We start from the raw sequence: 20,074 nt of genomic DNA, 5'->3' as shown, positions 1-20,074 counted from the left end.
CTCAGGTCTGTCTCACAGTTGGTCCTCTGAGCCCCTGGACCCATTCTGTAGCTATTTCCTCAGTTCCAGAATGTATAATTGGAATAGACATTCTGAGTAACTGGCAGAATCCCCACATTGGCTCTCTAACTCGTGCAGTGAGGGCTATTATGGTGGGAAAGGCCAAGTGGTAGCCACTAGAACTGCATCTACCTAGCAAAATAGTAAATCAGAAGTAATCCTGGATTATTGGAGGAACTGCAAAGATTACTGCCACTATTAAGGACTTGAAGAATGCAGGGATGGTGATTTTCACCACATCCCCATTCAAATCTCCTATTTGGCCTGTGCAGAAAACAGATGGGTCTTGGAGGATGGCAGTGGATTATCGTAAACTCAACCAGGTGGTAACTCCAATTGCAGCTGCTGTTCCAGATGTGGTATCATTGTTTGAGAAAATCAGTACATCCCCTGGTAGCTGGTATGCAGCTATTGATCTGGCAAATGCTTTTTTCTCAATAACTGTTAGTTAGGACCACCAGAAACTGTTTTCTTTCAGCTGGCAAGGTCAGCAATATGCTTTCACTGTCCTACCTCAGAGGTATATCAACTCTCCAGTGCTATGTCATAATCTTGTCCGCAGGGAACTTGATCATTTCTCCCTCCCACAAGACATCACACTGGTCCATTATATTGATGATATCGTGTTGATTGGACCTAATGAGCAAGAAGTAGCAACCACTCTAGATTTACTGGTAAGGTATTTGCGTGTCAGAGGATGGGAGATAAATCCAACAAAAATACAGGGGCCTTCCACCTCAGTGAAATTTCTAGGTGTCCAGTGGTATGGGGCATGTTGAGTATCCCTTCTAAGGTGAAGGATAAATTGCTGCATCTGGCCCCTCCTACAACCAAAAAAGAGACAGAATGCCTAGTTGGTCTCTTTGGATTTGGGCAACAACATATTCCTCATTTGGGTGTGCTACTCCAGCCCATTTATCAGCCAAGAGGCATGTCTTTTGTAATGCATGATGCTTAATCTAATCACTGGAATCCTTTTAAGGAGGATTCAGAAGAGACAGGCTTTCTTCCTGTTTCGGCCAGCAAGCCTCTCCATGGAGTTTGTCCAGACCCTCCATTGAAATCATCAGCTTCACAGCCTTCCCTGTGGATTTTGGACTCTGCATTCCCATGGTTATGTGAGACACTTTCATAAATTTTATATTTGTGAGAGTTTCCTGTTGATTCTGTTTCTCTAGAGAACCCTAACTAATACACTAAACAAAAGGGTGAAAAGAAATTTAATAAAATTTCAGCGGCTGAGAGAGTTCAAATAGAGTTGAGAAGCTATCCTAGAAGCTATTCTTATTCAAGCTTCAGCTAAATATTGCTAATTATGATGGTTTGTGAAACCCTAACTAAAACCATTCCTGTCAATCCTAAAGAACATCTAGGGCTCTATCTGAGTTCTACAAAAGTTTGATGCACTAAAATTACTTTCCAGAACCTACGACCTCCAGATGGGTTCTGAGGTCAGAGAAGTCTTGAAACCCAGAGCGATCAGCCTCTCCAAGAACATCAGCTTGTTCCATCACACTATCGCATATTATAGACAGCCCTTTCCAACGTGGAAATGTTAGAATGACGTTGCTCAGACAACTGCTCTTCCAGATGAGGGTGACAACCTTTGAGAAAATGAAGCTGAAATCCAGCATCAGAAATCTAGTTTTATAGACAACTGTCCTGTGATGTCAGTGGTGCAACATGTTTGCCACTTCATTATATAGTTAAGCAGAACATGGGTTTAATCTTTGGGATGATAAGGAGATGAATCGGCTTCGGAGTGAACGTGGCAGTTTAAAAAAAACTTTCATCTTTTGGACCTGCACATTTAGCTGTTTTGGAACACAATTGTTTCCTTTTTGAGTCTCAAATATAAGACTGCTACAGTTACATCACAAATATTCAGTGGTGAAGTCTTGTTTGTTACTGTCATTCCCATTTCTTTTGGTTTAGGATCAGAATAAAGTTGTATTTCAAATATCTAAGCTAGTGAACTCATTCCTTGTTAATAAGAATTTCAGAACCACTGTTAGGGAAACTTGTGCCATGTTATAATTCTTTAAATAGCCTTTGCTGTTGCTTAATTCAAAATCTAGGTTAATCACCCCATGTGTCTACTTTTTCTTTTTTATGCATTTGAAAAATACCCCTCAAATTGGCTGGATATGACAGGTCAACAGTTTTCTATTTGGTGAGTTTATTGTCAGTGCAGTAAATCTAAAATACTGTCCACCTGCCTTCGTTTGTGCTAATGTATAACCCATGGAAAAATATGTTGAAGATTTATACATGAACTATCAAAATAAAAATGGCATATGGTTTGGATATTAAAAAATAAACCACCACAATACCAAAAAAGAAAGTCTAAGTACTTCTTTGAGTAAGGGTCCTTAAGAGCTACGAATGGTCTTTTCAATGAGGATGTTTGGGTTTGCCTCAAGATTGGTAGTATATATAGAGAGAGCTAGATAGTCAGCAAAGATTATACCTAATTCGGTGTTCTCCTTGGCAATGGTGTAGAGATCCAGCTCTGGCACTGCCTGTCTCTATGTTCAGAGCAAAATCAACCCAGACTTGCTTCTTTCCATCCAGTTTGGCTGCATTCCCAGATAGTAAATACTTGTCCTGCAATGCTGGGGGCCATTCTCCTAAGCCCCAGTGAAAAAATTTCTGACACATTTTATCTCAAGTCTTTCTATCTTGTTAGCAGAAAAAAATGTTCTGATTTTGTTCCATTTTATTTTTCATCTTTTATCTTGTCAGTGTCAAGGACATTGATTTCTTCAATTCACTACTTATGTGAATTGCTCACTCTGAACGTAATCCTCTGGGAGATGAAACAGGCACCCAAAAGGCAAGTAGATTATAGTCTTTCCTCGAAGCAATCACAGACCAGCAAGTGCATAACCCAGGTCCATAAATAATAAATTTAAAAATCCGCAATACAAAACAACAAAGTATAAGTGCCCCAGGAAAGGCACAAAACCGAGTGGCAGAGAGGGGGAGAGGATCTGGGGAGGATCATGGAGGCTTTCTGGAGGAAACCCATTGGAGCAGAGCCTGGAAGCACATTCAGAGACACAGAGAGAAGATGGAGGGCAGGAGAAAGGAAACGATTATCAGGTGCGGGGCTGAGAAACATCTCAAGCTGTTAGGGCCTGGTCAGGTGAGAAACTAAATTAGAGAGGTAGACTGAGGCCAGCTTGTGGCTCGTCCTAGAAACCACCTCACAGCTTTGGCTTTACTCCCTCGGCCTCTGGAAATCACTCATGCATTGTTGGTTGGGGAAGTACCAAGATTAGGCAAAGTCTTATAGGTTGTGCTTTTAGAACTGTGCAAGAAGTTCTGGACAGGACTAAGTAGTGAAAGGGGGGGCCTCTAGAAAAGTGTGGTTTTATTGCACTATAGTAAGCAATTGCTAAAATGTTCTAGATATATAGATAGAAATGGACGGTCGGATGGATGGTTGGATGGATAACAATAGAAATGGAGAGGATGGGACAGATGCCAAGAGCTCATGAAGAAAGATTCTTGACTGGACTTGGCACGTGAGTGGCTAGCAGAGGGAGACACCAAAGATGGGAGCAGGATTTGTGTGTCATGAAAGATGGTGGTATTTGGAACAGAAATAAGGAACATGGGAAGAAGAAAAGGTTTGGAAAAGGGAGATAAGTGCAGTTTGAAATCTTCTGAATATGAAGTGTTGGGAAGACCTGTAAGTGATGAAATTCAGGAAGCAGGAAATGTGAGGAGGTGCTCTGGAGAGAGGTGGGGGCAGATATGTAGATGGGAGTGGTTCATGGATGCACCTCCTTCAGCCAGGAGACATGGAAAGGGGGGAAACCCACAAGAGAGGAGCAAGAGCAGCCATCCTCAAGTGGAAGACACTTTCTGAGTATAACAGGATTACTCAGAATTTTTCCAAGATATGCCTTTGGGAGTCATGCTGTCGCAGACGCAACCTTGGTGTGTTGAGGAGGAGTGGTATGGACAGGGATTTCCAGTTCACATGCCTGCAGCTCTGAGCCTCAAATGGACTGCAGGTCGGCCCCGATCTGCAGGAGGGCTGGAGGAGATCTGAGTTGCCATGAGTAGCTTTGTCACAGCTCTTTGGGCAGGAGGTGGGGGCTGCCACCACAGAATGGTATCTAACAGTGTGCCCTGTAGAACCCACACGTTTCCATGGTGACCATCAAGCATTTGAAGACAGCATCATTTTAAATGTCTTGATTGGGAATTGCGTGCAGTCACTGAAGCCTAAAACTTATTATAAAGAAGCTATATTCACAGAAGCAATCAAGTTTCTTAACAAAGAGTTTGGGAAAAAATGTTTATTTGGAAGCTTTTCATTTGATTTTTCTTGCTGTAACATCAAGAAAATAAGATGTTTTTCACCAACCTCCCATACAATCACCCTGAATCCTGTCTGGTTTACCCCACCCCCACCCGCATATTATTTTTCTGTGTGTGCCACAACATGAAAAAAGATTGAAAGCACTGATGTAGAGCGACAGGTAGGCTGAGAATAGAGCTTTTTGCAGGAGATGGGGTGGTGAAGGAGAATAAGAGAAAGCAGAATCTGGCATTTGGGAAACATGAGGTGGAAAATTCCCCAAACTAACAAGGTAAGTTTGTTTGTGAGCCCAAACAGATGATAATTTTCTAGCACATGTCAATAGGGCCAAATGCCACAGAGAAGTGAGATTGAAAAGTGTCCACTGGATTTGAACATCAGAAATGCCAGCAGGAGCAGTGTCGGTGAGTTGTCAGGCAAAGACCATGAGCATTGAGCTGAGGCATCAGTGGGAGGAAAGGCTGTACAAGCAGAAAGAATAAATCGCTTTTAAGGTTATCATTGATGGTAATGAGAAAAAAAAAAACACTGAGAGGTGGAGAAGACAAAAAGTCAGGAGACCTTTGCTGAGACCTCAGACTTGAGTGTTTTTATACCTTTAAGTTAAGTTATGAGACAGGAGAATTTAAAGATGCAGATATTGGTAACTACAGATGAAGGCAAAGACTTGATGGAGAAAGCTCCTGAAGATGCTGGAGGGAGTGAAACTGGGCCCAGGTAAAAGGACTGGGCTTGGACAGAATGTCTGCTGGCTCAAGAAAAGCAGGCAGGCATGGGGCAAAGAATTTTACCAACTGGGAATCAGGAAGTTGTGGTAGCTCTTGCCTGGAACATCTCTTATCCCTATTTCCCAGGGATATAGACTGAGACACACTGGAAATGACAGCACATCATTGGATTTGGCAATTGGAAGATCACTCATGACCTTCACCAGGGCTGTTTAGTGCTTCATTCAGCCAACAGGTGGTTAAACACCGGTGAAGGAGTGCTATTCAGAAGACAGAATTCAAAATTTAGTGAAGACACTTCTTTGGGCACTTACTTTCCCCAAAAGTTAAAGATTTGGATGAATTGATGGCTGAAACCATGTCCAACACTCACTTTTTTTTTTAATCTTTTATGCCTAGATTGAGGGGTGGTATGGTACCAAATGTAAAGATACAATAAAAGGCAGGTATGGGGACTTTAGGGAGATAATAGTCTCCAACAGCAAATAATTCCTAGTAAAAAGTCATTCTGGAATCTTCCTTCCTAGGTCAAGGTCAATTGTCAGGGCAGAAACATTGAAATCAGTATTTTAGGGGTAAAATTTCAGATAAAATTCCTCAATGTCAAATATGAACTGAAATGTTCAAACTCTCTTGATTACCTGATAGGGTTATTTCTCAATATAAGAAATCTGAGAAAAGGATGAGCCATAATTTTAGAAATCTTATTGTGTTGAATACTGCAGTAGATTGTGAGTCTGTCCCTGAGGATGCTTATTATCACAATCTGGATGGAAAGTTGTGATTGCACATGTTATATTTTTAAGACAAAATACATTTTGCCGAATCTTGAACTAAAGGAACAGAAAATATAAGCACAAATAATGAAGACTGTAGGAATTTGACGTAAAAATGTATATTATGTTCTCTGCTATTGTCCCATCAAAATGTTAATTATAATACGTTCTTTTGTTCTGTGCTTTTCCAAATGTCTAGCTATCTGTTTGCACATTGGTTTTACACCTCCCACAATAAAGCTTAGAAATATTGACAAGCGTCTTCCTCTACTCTAAAATGAAGCAGACTGAGGAGGAGGACATTTCTTTTACTTTAGTCTCCATGTGAATACTGACAGGGTTTATTTCTTTAGTTCCAAGTCTTTGGTATCATGTCACTCCTTTTGGATATACTGATGTGTAGGCTGTCTCCTTTTAACCAAATGAGATCCATGGGAAAGCTCTGATTAGACTGAAGTTGCTGCCAATTAAGATCTTTGTGGGGGAGAAGGTTTATTAGAAGGAGGAGAGATTTTTAATTCTAGAAGTATGTAGATACCATTCCTTCCCATCATTTTCAAGACCAAATCACTCACCGTTGACAACTAATTCTCTACTGCAGTAAATTAGTTTGTGGACACCTACCCCCTCTCTTTCCCAAGGCTCCTGCTTCTATTTCCCACATCCCTACACTCCTCTCTGGGGGGATGGACTTGCTCCCTGCTTCAACTTCTCACATAGCGGGACAATCACTGTGTCCTGGAATTTGGGGTTCAGAAGATCTGGCCACATGTCTACCTCCTGCCATTGATCCACTGTGTCATGTTTAGAAGATACTTAACCAGAACCTCAATGGATTCCTCTGTAAAAGAAAGAGAATTGAGCCTGACCAGTCTACCTCATGGAGTTCCTGTGAAGGAGAAAAGGAAACAGTTTCCAGGAAAGCACTTTCAATGGGAAAGAAAGCAAAGCTAAGCAGTTGAGGCTAAGAAGCCTTCTGAGTCAAGGAGCCTTCCCTGGCTGAGGCTCTACCTGGCCGCCACTTCACCTGAGCAAGGCAGGGTGTGGCTCCCACTCCAGCTCTGCCTTCCCCGAACTGTCCTTACCTTCTGCTGTTTCAGAACCAGGCCAACCAGCACTCAGGCTGCTTTGAGGGCTTAGCTTTAAACCACTGTTTCAGAGCCTTATTTCTCAGAATTACAGAATTGGGAACAGTGATAATTTTAAACAGATTGTATACTTTGTATACCAAGACACACCCTGTTCAACAAGACAAATGATCGAAGGACTCCTGTTTCTGTCAAATGTGCCTAGTACGTCAATGCCCAGTGCCCTCCCATTTTGGAATCTGATATGAAGCCAGTCCCAGTGAGAGGGTGGCAGAGCAGGACAGAGAATGATCTGAATTTTTTTTCTAACAACTATTTGTTCACTGCTGTTACCTCTATGTAATCTGATAAGTGCCAAACTCCTGAAGTTTCAAGAAAACTCCTGAAGTAAAGTTTTATATATTCTGGGTGCATATAATTAGCCCCTTAGGCTAAATTAGGATTCCAGTCATTGACATTAATTTCCTGTGCTAGCCAAGATTGGTGGGGACTGTGTATCTACCACTAGAACCAAAAATCTAAACCATCCCAACTTCAGGAAACAGCACCCAGCACCCCAAAGTGAGTTGTTGTGCTATGAATACATTACCTTCAGAGAAAGAGCTATTACCTCAGAAGTCAATGTGTTTTTTTCAAAGAAATTATTAAACACCAATCTTTTCTTATAAATGAGAACATTTTCATGGCACCACAGTATAGCAGCTAATTACTTCTGTCCATTTCACTTTCACAAATATTATCTCATTTGATTCTCAGATTGGTGTCTCCATTTTCCAAATGAGGAATCAAGACATATAGGACAGTGCTGGTGAAAAACAGACAGCTATTGACTCAATCAATCAATCAATCAATCAACCAATCAACCAACTGGTTTTAAATGACTTGCCAGAGCTTGAAGAACTGGAAAGAATCAGACTTGAACCTATGGCTTTGGTCCACTGTTCATCCCACTGTACCTTTTCTACTCTCCAGAACCCAGGAAAAGCTTAAGCCAATTGTCACATCTCATATAGATTTATAAGTACATGATTATATTTCTTCTCAAACATGTGGAAATGTTGAATTCCAGATTCCAAGGAAGTACACTGAAATGGTGTTCATTATCACCAAAGCCTAGATATTTTAAGCCATTTTATTGAGATATATTCACATACCATGACCCATCCAAAGTAGCTTTTAGCATAATCACAGTTGTGCATTCATCACCACAATCAATTTTAGAAACTTCATTACACCAAAAAGAAAAACCTTTACCCCTCAGTAGTCACTTCTCAATTCTTCTATCCTTCCTCAGCCCTAAAAACCACTAATCTATTTCTGTCTCTGTAGATTTATTTACATTTACATTTTATATAAATGGAATCATACAATATGTGGTACTTTTGTGTCTGTTTTCTTTCCCTTAGAATAGTGGTTTTAAAAAAATGTTTGTTTTCTTTTAATTAGAGAAGTTATAGGTTTACAGAAAAGTCATGTAAAAAATACGAAATTCCCATATATTCCCCTATTATTGGCAATTTGCATTAGAGTAATACTTTTGTTACAATTGATGAAAGAATATTAAAATAGTCCTGTTATTTAGTCTACAGTTTACATTAAATATATTTTCCCATATACCACCATTTTATTAATAACTTGTGTTAGTGTCACACATTTGTTATAATTCATGAAAGAATATTCTTATGTTTGTCCACTGACAGGCTTCACTGTGTTATACAGCCCCATGTTTTATCTCCTAACCTGACCCAAAACTTCCCCTTTCAACCACATTCACAAACATAATCCAGCACTGTTAATTACACTCACAATAAGGTACTACCATCACCACTATCCATTTCCAAATATTTACAATCAACCTAAATGGAAATTCTGCACAGATCAAGCATTAGTTCCCCTTTTGGTACCCACTTCTATTCTCTGTTAACCTATATTCTAAATTCTAACTGTGAGTTTGCTTTCTATAATTAGTTCGTATCAGTGAGATTATACAATATTTATCCTTTTGTGTCTGGCTTATTTCAGCCAACATGATATCTTCAAAGTTCATCCATGTTGTTGCATGTATTCAAAACTTCATTCCTTTGTACACTTGTGTAATATTCCACTGTATGTACAAACCACATTTTTTTATCCATTCATCAGTCCATGAACACTTCAGTAGCTTCCATCTTTTGGCAATTGTGAATTATGCTGCTGTGAACATGGGTATGCAAATATCTGTTCAAGTCCTGTTCTCAATTCTTTGGGGTATATACCTAGTAGTGGGATTGCCAGGTCATGCGGTAATTTTATACTTAATTTTCTGAGACTGCCAAACTGTCTTTCACACAGCTGCTCCATTTTACATTCCCACCAGCAGTAAATGAGTGTTTTTATTACTCCACATCTTCACCAACACTAGTAATTATCTATTTATTTTTAATAATGGCCATTCAGTAGGTATGAAATGATATCTCACTGTGGTTTTATTTTTTTCAAGGTTTTACTGCAAACCCAAAATGGTTTATCACACACACAAAAAAGTATGGTGGGGAAGAGGGAAGGATTTATGTATTAAAACCATTTTAATTATAGTACATTAAAGTGTTGGTTTATATTACAAGTAAACCTGTAAGTTTAAATATACTGGTACTATAACCCAATAACTACAATACACATAGATATCAGGAATGTAAAAAAAAAAAAGCCCACATAAATAATGCCCATTTTATAGGTGACATTTTAAACGATGAAAACACCAACAGCTTTGATTGTCAGACAACTGAGGCATCAGTCCATACAAACCCTTTCTAAAAACAGAAATGGGCGGGCCACGGTGGCTTAGCAGGCAAGGACGCTTGCTTGTCATGCCAGAGGACCCGGGTTTGATTCCCGGTGCCTGCCCATGTAAAAAAAAAACAGAAATATTTGCAGCAGTAATGCTTTCTTTAAACATCTGGATACAAAACAGTGCAAGACCATGTTCTACTTTGCTAGCTGCCGGAATGCAATATACCAGAAATGGAATGGCTTTTAAAGGGGAATTTAATAAGTTGCTAGTTTATAGTTCTAAGGCCGAGAAAATGTCCCAGTTAAAACAAGTCTATAGAAATGTCCAATCAAAGGCATCCAGGGAAAGATACCTTGGTTCAAGAACGCTGACGAAGTTCAAGGTTTCTCTCTCAAGTGAGAAGGCACATGGCGAACACAGTCAGGGGTTCTCTCTCAACTGAAAAGGCACATGGCAAACATGGCATCATCTGCTAGCTTTCTCTCCTGGCTTCCAGTTTCATGAGGCTCCCCAGGAGGTGTTTCCCTTCTTCATCTCCAAAGGTCGCTGGCTTGTGGACTCTCTGCTTCATGGTGCTGCAGCATTCTCTGCTCTCTCTGAATCTCTCATTCTTCAAAATGTTTCTTCTTTTATAGGACTCCAGAAACTTCTCAAGACCCACCCAAATGGGTGGAGACATGTTATCACCTAATTCATCTTAACAACCACTCGATTAAATCACATCTCCAGGGAGATGATCTGATTAGTTTCAAATATACAATACTGAATAGAGATTAGAAGAAGTGGCTACCTTTACAAAATGGAATTAGGATTAAAATATGGTTTTTCTAGGGTCCATACATCATTTCAAACCAGCACAGACCATTTCAATAAATTTTAGCTAACTATGTTTTACAAAAACAAAAGTCTACACATAAATTCAACTCCCAAATATGGAAGAAACTATGTCCCACATTGCAGTGCCCTGCAAGTATCACACTGATGCCTACAACTCAGCTCAGAGGAAGGATCCAGGGGCAGTTGCATAGGAGGAGCTTGGAAAGCCTTGGCAGCCTCCTTGAGCTCTTACCTGACCATGAGGAGGTGCTTTCCCAGGGACCCACCTATGATGCTGGGGACCCATTCTTAGGTGAACTTGAGGGCAGTGTGCCCAGGCTGCTCAGACCACTCACATTTGGATTAAAAGGGGGAGTAATATCCTTATCAATCCTGGCAAATTAGGGAGAAGACATGATTCTTAATCTCCATAAAGTCATCATTGGCACCGAGCCTCTTTGTTCTGGCCTTCTGCAGGAAGCCCTCCAGGAGGTGCCTGGCAGAACGTGTAACATTTGGCTTCAACTGGAGGAGAATGTTCAGGATGTTGTACATCTCAGCTTGTTTCAGCCATCAAAAGGAGGCAGGCCATGCATCATCTCCGGCAAGATGGCCCTGTTGTGGAGCTGTTTGTGAAGCACCCCTGGCACCAGATACTCAGGGTGCCGCAGAAGGCAGATGCCGTGCTGTGGGGCTCCACGTTCTCCTTGCAGCCCTAAGCCCATGAGGCCAAAGTGTCCCTGTGAATCTAGCAAGCTATTCTCTGGTTTTAAGTCTCTACAAACCATGTTCAGAGAGGGCAGATGGCCTGGTGTGCTGTCTCAGTAGTGTGCCCTCTGGATGGGGTAACCTCTGCACCGTTAATGCAGCCCAGAATGGAGCACAACTTGTCACTGTTCTGGAAAGCGAAGAGAAGGCCCAGGAAAGGGTGCCTCACATGCTTTAGTAGAACTCTCCACTCTGAAAGGATATGCTTCTCCTCCTTCTTCAGGATGGCTTTCTTCTGTAACATTTGACTGCCAGAAGGCTTCTCCCACCTTGTGTCTCACTAGAAAAACGTTTCCAAAACTCCCTTTTCCAGATGGTTTCACATGAGGATGGGATGATGGATCAAGGTTGATTCGCTGAGAAGGACTTGGTGGAGAAGGGTTGGCATTCATAAGCTCCGGTTCCTGTGGTTGGAGATTTTCAGAATCAATGGAACTTCAGGGTATTTGCATGTATAAGAATTATTCATCCTCTGAATGAAGTCCTTCAGGCACACCCTCCTCTGTTTCATGAAAGCGTGAAGATGGCTACTGTTGTCCTCACCCTGGAGGTGTAGTTTTGATTTGCATTTCCCTAGTAGATAGTGATCTTGAGCATCTTTCCAAGTACTTTTTAGCCATTTGTATATCCTCTTTAGAAAAATTTCTATTCAAGTCTTTGCCCATTTTTTAATTGGGTTGTCTTTTAACAATTGAATCATAGGATTTATTTATATATTCTAGGTATTAAACCCTTATCAGATATGTGGTTTCTAAGTATTTTCTCCCATCGAGTAAGTTGCCTTTTCAGTTTCTTGACAAAGTTCTTTGAAGCATAAAAGCTTTTAATTTTCAGAAGATCACATTTATCTATTTTATATTTCATTGTTTGTGATTTGGGTATTAAGTGTAAGAAACCAGTGTCTAACACAAGATCATGAAGATGCTTGCCTACATTTTCTTCTAGGAGTCTTATGGTACTGGTTCTTATATTAAGGTCTTTGATCCATTTTGAATTAATTTTTGTATGTGTTGTGAGGTAGGGGTCCTTTTTCATTCTTTTGCATGTGGATATTTAGTTCTCCCAGAACCCTTTGTTGAAAACACTATTCCATCCCAGTTAAGTGGACTTGACAGCCTTGTAAAATGTCAATTGGCCATTGTATTAGTCAGTGTTTTCTAGAAAAACAGAACCATCAGGATATATCTATAAATATGAGATTTATAAAAGTATAACCATAGGGATGCAAGAGTCCAAAATCCACAAATCAGTCTGCAATGAAGGGTCTCAATGAACTCCACAGGATAGGCTCGCTGGCTGAAAAAGCAGTGAAAATCCCGTCTTCTCCCTTAAAAGTCTTCAATTGAATGGGTCAAATTCAATTGTCTGAATTCTCTCATTTGTGGAAGACACACCCTTAGTTGATCAGAGATGTAATCAGCACAGATGCAATCAGCTGACTGATGATTCATTCAACCAGCCTTCGGGTTTATCAACCAGCCACCTTCACCTGGCCAAGTTGACTCCTGAACCCAACCATGACAGCCACAGATGTGAGGGTCTATTTCTGAACTCCCAATTCAATTCCATTGGTCATTATATCTATCTTTATGACAGTACCACACTGTTTGACCACTGTAACTTTGTAATATGCCTTAATGTCAGAAAGTGTGAATCCTGCAAATGCATTCTTTTTCAAGATGTTTTTGGCTTTTCACGGTCCCTTACCTTTCCAAATAAATTTAATAATTGATTTTTCCATTTTTGAAAAGTAGGCTGTTGGAATTTTGATTGGGATTGCATTGAATCTGTAGATGAATTTGCGTAGAAATGACATCCTAATAATATTTAGTCTTCCATTCCATGAATGCAGATGTCCTTCCATTTATGTCTTCTTTGATTTTTTTTAGCAATGGTTTGTAGTTTTCTGTGTACAAATATTTTACATCCTTGGTTAAAGTTTTTTCTAGATCTCTGATTCTTTTAGTTGCTATTAAATGGATTTTTTTTCTTTATTTCCTCTTCAGTTTGCTCATTACTAGTGTATAGAAACATTACTGATTTTTGCATGTTGATCTTGTATCCCACCACTTTGCTGAACTAGTTTACTAGCTCTGTTGTAGATTTTACTAGCTTTGTTGTAGAATTTTCAGGACTTCCTATATGTAGGATTATGTCATCTACATATAGTGAAAGTATTACTTCTTCCTTTCCATTTTGGATACCTTTTATTTCTTTCTCTTGCCTAACTTCTCTAGCTAGAACTTCTAGCACGGTGCTGAATAACAGTGGTGACAGTGGGCATCCTTGTCTTGTTCCAGAGCTTAGAGGGAAAGCTTTCTGTCTTCACCATTGAGAATGATATTAGCTGTGGGTTTTTTTATATATGTCCTTTATCATGTTGAGGAAGTTTCCTTCCATTCCTATTTTCAAAGTGTTTTATCAAGAAAGGATGCTGGATTTTTTTAAATGCATTTTCTGCATCATCAAGATGTTCATGTGGTTTCCCCCCTTCAATTTGTTAATGTGGTATATTACATTAATTGATTTTCTTGTGTCAAATCACCCTTGCACACCTGGGATAAAACTCACTTAATGTGCTCCTGTATTTCATTTGCAAGTATTTTGTTGGGGATTTTTGCATTTATATTCAGTAGGGAAATTGTACTCTTCTCTTCTTTTCTTGTAGTATCTTTATCTGGGGTGATATTAGGGTGATGCTGGCTTCACAGAATGAGGTAAGCACTGTGAACCCTCCTCTTCAGTGTTTTTTGGAAGAGTTTGAGAATTATTGGTATTAATTCTTCTTGGAATGGCTGGTTGAATTCACCTGTGAAACCATTGGCTGCTGGGCTTTTATTTGGGAGGTGTTTTGTTGTTGTTGTTTCAATTTTGGTTGTCTTTATTTCATATATAATGCATATTCATTTTGGAAAGTAAATATAAGCAAAAAGAAAATAAAAATCACCCATAATCTCACCACCCAAATTTAATCACTTTTTTGGGAGGGGAAGTTTTTTATGACTGATTCCATCTCTTTGTAATTGTTTAGCTGGGGTCTTCTATTTCTTCTAGAGTTAGCATGGGTTGTTCATGTGCTTCTAGGAATTTGTCCATTTCTTCTAAATTGTCTAATTTGTTGGCATATAGTTGTTCATAGTATACTTTTGTGATCCTTTTTGTTTCTGTGGGTTCCGTAGTGAAGTGTCACTCTCATTTCTCATTTTATTTACCTACGCTGTCTTTTTCTTTGTCAGTGTAGCTAAGGGTTTATCAATTTTATTGATCTTCTCAAGTAATGAAATTTTGGTTTTGTTAATTCTCTATTTTTATTCTCAATTTCATTTCTTTCTGCTCTAACCTTTGCTATTTCCTTCCTTTTGTTCGCTTTGGAAATAGTTGTCTGTTCTTTTTCTAGTTTCTCTACATATGCAATTAGACCTTGATTTTAACTCTATTCTTTTTTAAGGTAGGTATTTAAGCTATAACTCTCCCTTTCAGCACTGTCTTTGCTGCATCCCATAAATTTTGATATATTTTGTTCTCACTTTCATTCATCTCAGGATATTTACTCATTTCTTTTACAAAATTTCTTCTTTGACCCAGTGATTTGTTTAAGAGTACAGTTTAACATACATACACTTGTGAATTTTCCAGTTCCCCACCTGTTATTGATTTCCAGCTTCATTCCATTATGGTCAGAGAAAGTGCTTTGTATAATTTCAATCTTTTTAAATTATTAAGACTTTGGTATCCTGTGCTGGTTTGAAGCTGTTATGTACCCCAGAAAATGTCATGTTCTTTTAATCCATTCCTGTGAATGCAGACCTATTGTGGGTGAGAACTTTGGGTTGTTATTTCAATTGAGATGTGACTGGCCCCACACAAAGTGGATTTTAATCCTTTTTACTAGAGTCCTTTATGAGAGAATGAAAGACAGAAAAGGCCCAGTGAGCTTAGAGAAACACCCAGAGAGAGCTTAGGAAGAAAAGTCTTGGAGGAGCTAAGAAAAGACTCACACAAGCTCAGGGAGGAAGCCACTGGGGCCAGAAGCTGAAAGCAATGAAACCCAGGAGCAAAGGGCCAACAGACACTAGCCATGTGCCTTGCTATCTGACAGCGGAACCCTGGATGCCAGTAGCCTGTCTTCAGAATCCAGGTATCATCCTTTTGATGCCTTAACTGGGAAATTTTCATGTCCTTAGCATTGTATATTTTAAGTTAATAAGTCCCTATGGTAAAAGCCAATCCATTTCTGGTGTATTGCATCCTGGCAGCTTTAGCGAACTGAAACATGACCCAACATGTGGTCTATCCTAGAAAAAGATCCACGTGTACTTGAGAATAATGTATATACTGCTGCTTATATCTTGGAGTTCATTGTTTTGTATACGTCTATTAGGTCTAGTTTTTCTATCATATCATTCAAGTTCTCTGTTTCCTTATTGATCCTCTGTCTAGATGTTCTATCTATTGATGAGGGTGGTATATATTAATTTTTTTTTGCATAGGCAGGCACCGGGAATCAAACCTGGGTCTCCAGCATAGCAGGCGAGAGCCACTGTGTTGCTGAGCCACTGTGGCCCGCCCGAGAGTGGTATATTAAACACTTCAACCATTGTCGTAGATGTTTTCTCCCTTCAGTTTTGTCAGTCTTTGCCTTATGTGCTTTTGGGAACCTTGGTTAGGTACATAAATATTTATGATTTGTATTTATTCTTGGTGGATTTCCCCTTTTATTAATATGTAGTATCCTTTTTTATACCATATAAAGCATGGTATCAGCATAGCTACCCTAGTTCTCTTTGGGGGACTGTTTGAATAGAGTACCTTTTTACAACCTTTCACTTTCAGCCTATTAGTGTTTTGAGGTCTAAGGCAAGCTCTTGTGGATAGCATATAGTTGGATCATACTGTTTTATCCATTCTGATAATCTATAGCTTTTGATAGGGGAATTTAATCCATTAACTCTCAATGTTTGTACAGTAAAGGCTGTTCTTACTTCAACCATTTTATCCTTTGAAAACCTAGGTATTCTTTTGTTTTTCTCTCCATCTTCCTCATGTATGCTCCAAAGAAAGTTCAAATTTTATATATCAAAACAGATTCTTTCCTTGTTCCACTCTTGTTCCATTCCTGGCTGTATGCTTGTAGACTTAGGGATGGGGGAGGGGGGAGGGAGACTGTTATTTGGAGTCCACTAGTTTAGAAGTCAATGAATTATGATATACAGATTGTGCATCTTTTTTTCGGTCGATCTAGTGGGGGGGGGGTGGCGTGAAAGACAATGATCACAGAGTAAAGAGGCATCATCCTTCTTACCACAAAGCCTATTGAGAGCACGCCTTTATCAGGATAGTGCTAGACCTCAGACTACTGTATTATAAACCTAAGTAGAGATAGAAGAGTATGAAAAATGCTGAAGAACAGAATGGCCATTAGAGAGGACAGAGAATTCAGGTTTCCACCTTTCCCAAAAATTTTATGTTTAATCACAGGGCACTGTCTGAGCATGGGCTGAAATTGAAAGGGGCACAATCTTCCTTCTTATAATATTTCTCACATTAAATGAGACCCCATTTACTCCCACATTAAGCTCAGGGGAAGCCAAATGGCAGTGCATTACCAATAGGATTGCACCCAGAAGAACACCCCTTCATCACTCCACTTACAAACTTGTATTAAGAAGCAGATAAGATTTTAGCCATTGACAAGAAAGACAATCAATACACTGTGTGAGCTATATTTCATTTATTAAGCCAAGAGTGCTAAGATGGATTCTCTACTTTCATGAACATTTATAGATCGTGGCCCTGATTCAGAGAACAATTTGGCACCCACAGCCAATTCCCATGCACAAGTCTCCTGAGAAGGGAGGATAATCAGAGAGCTAAGGGACATGGAGCAGGTTGGGTCAAATGGGTATTAACAAAGCCCTGATCTTGCATTTGCCCTCCTTATGGGAGCCCACTCTCAAACAAGTTGGATCCATTTTTTTTTTCATTTGTCTCAATAATATTCCTTTGGGGCTTTTCTCTTCCCTTGCTAGATGCCATCCAGAATCATTTATTGCATTCATTTGTGGTACCTTCACACCACCTTTCATTACTAAAACTTTCCCATCTCCCCAAACAGAAACCCTGCACCCATTATGTATTAATTCCCATTTCCCCCACCCCCACCCAAGGCAACCTGTACTCAAATTTCTATCTCTATGAGCTTGCATATTCTCCAATATTTTCTTTGTAGTTGCCAGGGGGCTTAAATTTAACATTCTACATCTATAACAATCTCATTTGTTTTGATACCAAATTCATAGGTATGTATACACAAAAGATGTTCCAATGTCTCTCCATCCCCACAACTTTTATATAGTTCTTATTACAAATAGCATATTTCTACATTATGAGTCCAAAACCATTGATTAATCAATAAATTTTATGCATTCAACTTTTAAATCCAATAAGTACAAAGTGGAGTTACAAAAATACTATAGTACTGGCATCTATATTTAGCCATATTGTTACCCCTACCAGACATCTTTATTTCTTCACATGGAATCAATCTGTTACCTAGTGTCCTTTCCTTTCAACCTGCAGAACTCTCTTTAGCATCTCTTGTAGAGCTGGTCTTGGGTGACAAATTCCCTTAGTTTTTGTTTCTTTGTAAGTATCTTAATTTCTCCTTCATTTTTGAAAGACAGTTTTGACAGCTACAGAATTCTTGGTTGGAAATATTTTGCTTTCAACACTTTAAATATGTCTTTCCTCAGTTTTCTTGCCTCCATGGTTTCTGATGAGAATATGGCACTTATTCTTGCTGAGGCTCCCTTGTACATGGCACGTTGCTTCTTTTTGGCAGTTTTCACAATTCTCTTTTTATCTTTGGCATTTGACACTTTGATTATAAAATGGCACAGTGTGGATCTATTTGGGTTTATCCTGTTTGGAATTCCCCAAGCATCTTGGATGTGTATATTCATGTCTCTCATTAAATTTGGGAAGTTTTCAGCCACTATTTCTTTGAATTTTCCCTGTGTTCCTTTCTCTCTTTTTTCTCTGGAAAGTTCCACAATATATATCTATATTGGTATGCTTAATGGTATCTGTTTCAGTTTGTTAAAGTTGCCAAAATGCAGTATATCAGAAATGGGTTGGCTTTCAACAATGGGAATTAATTAAATTACCAGTTACAATTTTGAGGCCACAGAAATGTCCAAATTAAGGCATCAGCAAGAGGATACCTATCCTGAAGAAAGGCCAATGGCATCCAGGATTCCTCTGTCTCATAAGAAGGCATCTGCTGGTCCTTTGCTCCCAGGTTCAATTGCTTTTAAGTTCCCATGGCCTTGCTTGCTTCTTTAGGGACACCTCTCTGAGCTGTCCGTATCCTGCAGGTCTTCTTGTAGCTGCTCTGGGCTGTTTCACTCTGTGCTTCCTACACCTGGTTTCACCTCTTTGCTCTCTGTATCTGTCTCTCTATGTTTTCTGTCTTTATTCTCTCCATAGAGAATTCCAATTTCTCCATGGAAACAACTTAAGCAAAAGGTCCCACCCACAATGGGTCTGCCTGCACCCACAAGAATGGATTAAAACAACATGGTTAACAACGACAACAAAATAACAAAAGAGCAAAAAATGAAAGAACATGGCTTTTCCGGGGTACACAACAGCTTCAAACCAGCACAGTGTCCCACAACTTCATAAGCCCCTGTTCAATTTTGTTCATTTTCTTCCTCCTTCTGCTTCTCAGACTAAATGATTTCAATTGCCTTATCTTTACGGTCTTTGATTCTTCCTTCTGTCAACTCTAATCTATTTTTGAATCCCTCTAGAGAAGTTCTAATTTCTGCTACTACGGTCTTGAGCTCTCACTCGTTCCTTTTAATAATTTCCATCTCTGTATTGATATTCTTTTTGTGTTCATCTTGTGTTTGCCATCTTCAGCTGTTTGTCCATGTTTTCCTTTTTAGCTCTTTGAGTACATTTAGGACCATTTTTTTAAAAGTCGTTGTCTGGTTTGTCTCAGATCTGGGTCTCCTCGTTGATGGTTTATAATGCTTTAATCTTCTCATTTGCTGGGCCATCACTTCCTATTTCTTAATATGTTTAATAATCTTTTGTTAAAACTAGGCATTTTTATATTTTATGTTTTATCACTGGAATATATACTCTACGATTTCTGCTCCTTAAAATTGTATCCAGCTAGTGTTATGACCGAGCTTTCCTTCATGGCAAGGAGCTACCAAAAAAAGGAGGAGGAGAAGGAGGAGAAGAAAAAAAGAAAAACTTTTCAAAGACTTTTCCACTCTTTGCAGATTGAGCTGTGTAAGTGCTCACCTTCAGAGCTTATCCATACATAGTTTAGAGAGTTGCTCCAGGCCAAAGTTGAGGGGCTATAAAAATATATACCTATTAACATGGATGGACCTAGAGAATATTATGCTGAGTGAATCCAGCCAAAAACTAAAGGACAAATACTGTATGGTCCCACTGATGTGAACGGACATTCGAGAATAAACTTGAAATATGTCATTGGTAACAGAGTTCAGCAGGAGTTAGAAACAGGGTAAGACAATGGGTAATTGAAGCTGAAGGGATACAGACTGTGCAACAGGACTAGATACAAAAACTCAAAAATGGACAGCACAATAATACCTAATTGTAAAGTAATCATGTTAAAACACTGAATGAAGCTGCATCTGAGCTATAGGTTTTTGTTTTGTTTTGTTTTGATTTTACTATTATTACTT

General features: G+C 39.2%; 1 pseudogene; it reads right to left on the bottom strand.

The window, feature by feature from the left end:
• Positions 1 to 10,861: 10,861 nt before the first annotated feature.
• LOC143680451 (serine/threonine-protein kinase Sgk1 pseudogene) lies at positions 10,862 to 12,501 on the bottom strand (annotated as a pseudogene).
• Positions 12,502 to 20,074: the final 7,573 nt, after the last annotated feature.

The sequence above is a fragment of the Tamandua tetradactyla genome, chromosome 4, assembly GCF_023851605.1.
Source record: "Tamandua tetradactyla isolate mTamTet1 chromosome 4, mTamTet1.pri, whole genome shotgun sequence".
Classification (NCBI taxonomy): Eukaryota; Metazoa; Chordata; class Mammalia; order Pilosa; family Myrmecophagidae; genus Tamandua; species Tamandua tetradactyla.
Note: the sequence above shows the minus strand (reverse complement) of the source record. Positions and strands in the feature narration are given on the sequence as shown.